Below are 271 nucleotides of genomic sequence, written 5' to 3' on the forward strand. Positions count from 1 at the left end.
TTAATAAAATAAACTTGAAGTATACTACTTTTTGGTAAGGGAATGTAGACTAGGCTTCATGCGCGTTCGCATAACGACGGGAAAAAATCATCCTCTTCATATGCGCAAAAATGCACTTGGCATAACAGCAGCTGTAGACCGGTTATACTATGGACTCTTTCAATTGATATGTTTGGCTGACTGTATTTTATTTTGATAATGAACAGACTGCAATGGCAAGTTTGAATTGCTATAATATGTGTGTGTGTGTGTGTGAGTGTGTGTGTGTGTG

The 271-nt window shown here is 37.6% G+C and overlaps 1 protein-coding gene across 1 annotated transcript in view; it reads left to right on the forward strand.

Moving 5' to 3' along the window:
- The window catches only part of LOC107696310 (GTPase IMAP family member 8-like), a 7,277-nt gene that overhangs the window by 747 nt on the left and 6,259 nt on the right, over positions 1 to 271 (forward strand). The window lies entirely within an intron of this gene.

This window comes from Sinocyclocheilus anshuiensis, unplaced genomic scaffold, assembly GCF_001515605.1.
Source record: "Sinocyclocheilus anshuiensis isolate Anshui unplaced genomic scaffold, SAMN03320099.WGS_v1.1 scaffold62, whole genome shotgun sequence".
Taxonomy (NCBI): domain Eukaryota; kingdom Metazoa; phylum Chordata; class Actinopteri; order Cypriniformes; family Cyprinidae; genus Sinocyclocheilus; species Sinocyclocheilus anshuiensis.